This window comes from Montipora capricornis, chromosome 10 (assembly GCF_036669925.1).
Source record: "Montipora capricornis isolate CH-2021 chromosome 10, ASM3666992v2, whole genome shotgun sequence".
Lineage (NCBI taxonomy): Eukaryota > Metazoa > Cnidaria > Anthozoa > Scleractinia > Acroporidae > Montipora > Montipora capricornis.
In genome coordinates, this window is record NC_090892.1 from 21,093,551 (window position 1) to 21,096,050 (window position 2,500).

Sequence of the window (2,500 nt, forward strand, 5' to 3'; positions counted from 1 at the left end):
TTTATCAGGCAAGAATATATTCGAATTTTTTTGAGTAATCGGAATGGCGATCAATGTGTAGTATGATAATTCGATATAAAAGTCAAATTTGTGACCCCTCACTACGGCAAAGAGACCGATGACATTACGAATAATTAACCTCTGTCGGCCAAAAACCCCCCAAATTTCCTATTTTTCGACGGAAAATTCATCCCAAAGGATAATATGATTCGCTGGACATGTAATCAAAGTAAATATGTAAGATTTTGAGTAAAAAAAACGAATACACAATTCTGTGCGATGACAAGATCACGAGGCAAATTTTATGCAAATATAACGCTACGAAAATATTTTTACCTTTTCAGCGATTTTAAGGCTTGAAATTCCATCCAATGAACCAAAATCCTTTTCTTTATCCTTTCCAATACCTGTTGTTGTTGTTGTTGTTTTTTTTTTTTTATTGCCAAATACATCACGTGGGGTGTGAAGTATTTCGCTCATGCTCGATGGAAAATCAAACGGTTTCTCTCTCGGGAAGTGTAGAAGAAACCAACTGCTCGCAGGGTAATTGGGGGGCAAACACGGCTTAAGGACGTTCGCGCGAAAATTTTTTAACATTGATTTTTTACTGAAACTTTTACCACTGTAAGACGATGAGTTAGTTATGTCAGAAATGTAAAAAAAATGGGGGGTCACCGACTTCGTTTTGGAGAGAACATGCCCGGAAAAACACCCAAAATGTGACAAAATCGGGCTTCGTTAGCGAATAAGGCCAGTGTCTGTAAACCCAAATATATTGCAATTAAATCTTTGAAGTGAAATCTTCTCTGCCAAATATTGTTTAAGTGGACTTATTAAGTGAATTTAGTGAACTGGTGAGGTTCCTTAAAGATCAAGTTCGCATTTAGCGACCACAGTTTCACGCGCCTTGGCGCCGCAAGATGGCAGGATTTGATGTCCCGTGAGCAGAAATCTTGAAATTTTTTTAACTTCCCACATTGATTTTTTGTTCATTTTTGGACAACGTGGAGATAATTGTAAATAAAATCCGTTTCTGGAAAGAAAAATTGGGGTCACCGAACGTCCAAGACCGTTAAATCCAGGCAAAGCTATAGCAATGGCCTTTTGCCCTACCATTTCTCATTTTATTACTTAGCGCGCGCGCTCGTGTATGACGTGGCGTGTGCATTTGCGTGCGCAGTAAGGATGCGCAGAAACAATTGGCGCAAACGTCCTTAAATTACAGCGTATGGAATTTTTGTCGACTTTGAACCATTATTTGGACTATTCTGACGATTGTGGATAGCGAGAATACCTCTCAAAAAGCACTTCTGTTGAGATTATTTTCTGAAGTATGACGATCAGAATCAAGCTATAACGACCATAACGAAATTTGACGTCAATTTCGTAAAAACCCTTGTAAACAAAATTATGCAAATTCCCGCGAAATTTGAAGTGACATGAGGAGGTTTCTCATATCCACTTTTCAGACTTTGTACCTTTGGTATTGATCTAATTTTCCGTTGAGTGAATGATATTACTACAACGACTAAAACTATTTTTAAATTTTTGAAATCTGCCTTTTTGCAGCGGAGTTATAGAGGTTTGGATTCGGCCAAAATCCCCATACTTTCATTGTAATTGAAACCGCCTTTGCTCATCAACCAAGATTGCGTCAGAAACCGTGAAAAGGTCTATTCTATAATGTCCCTTAAATGTATTCATTAAATGATGAAAATGAACTGTACGGCAACTTAAGGTGGCATTCTGCACAACTCCCTTTTTTTATTATTTTCTATATCGAAAACTAGACCCTCCGTGAGGGTACACTGGGTTGCCTGTGGTGCGTGCAGCATTCCAAACAATTTTTTTCAAGTTGGGGGGTCATTAAGACCATTTAAGGGGTCACCCAGAAGTCATACCAGCAGAGGCCCTTTGGCTCACAGGTCCTCACATGTTCGTACGACAAAACAGATCCTTTTCTGAGGTTAAAAACCTGCCTACCGGCCTATTAATTAATCATTTGTCAGAAAGAAGAAATTCCTGTCCTCTTTAGAAAAAATAAACACGCATTGCTTACGTGTGGCAGTGACGTAACAAAGCGATTTATTCCATATAAAATGTCAACTGAGTTGTGTGTTGTCTTCCAGGAGTTTCAAGTTGTCCTTGCGTAATATGTAGTTCTAACAGTGCACGATATTGTTTTGGTAGTGTCTATCATTGTAGTGCCATGGTAGAAGTCTTGGGTAAATAGCTGGAGCAGACATGTGGTTACTAGCGAAGTACTGAACCCAGAAAGATTGAAGGAAATAAATGGGAAGTGAGAAACATTGGCTTCTGGGCTAACATGTTGATAATTTTCAAGCTCCTTCACAACTTCTTTCACCACAAGTTGAAGCGTGCCCTCTGAGCAGCTTTGTAATACTAACATTTACTAAAGTTAAGCTTCCCCAAATCCGACGGGGTTAGTATCTGGATGGGTGACCATACCCCTTCGGAAAACAGAAGCATTGGACCAAAA

The 2,500-nt window shown here is 39.0% G+C and overlaps 1 protein-coding gene across 1 annotated transcript in view; it reads left to right on the forward strand.

Annotated features, from left to right (window-relative positions):
• The window catches only part of LOC138022199 (solute carrier family 22 member 15-like), a 31,777-nt gene that overhangs the window by 17,315 nt on the left and 11,962 nt on the right, over nt 1–2,500 (forward strand). The window lies entirely within an intron of this gene.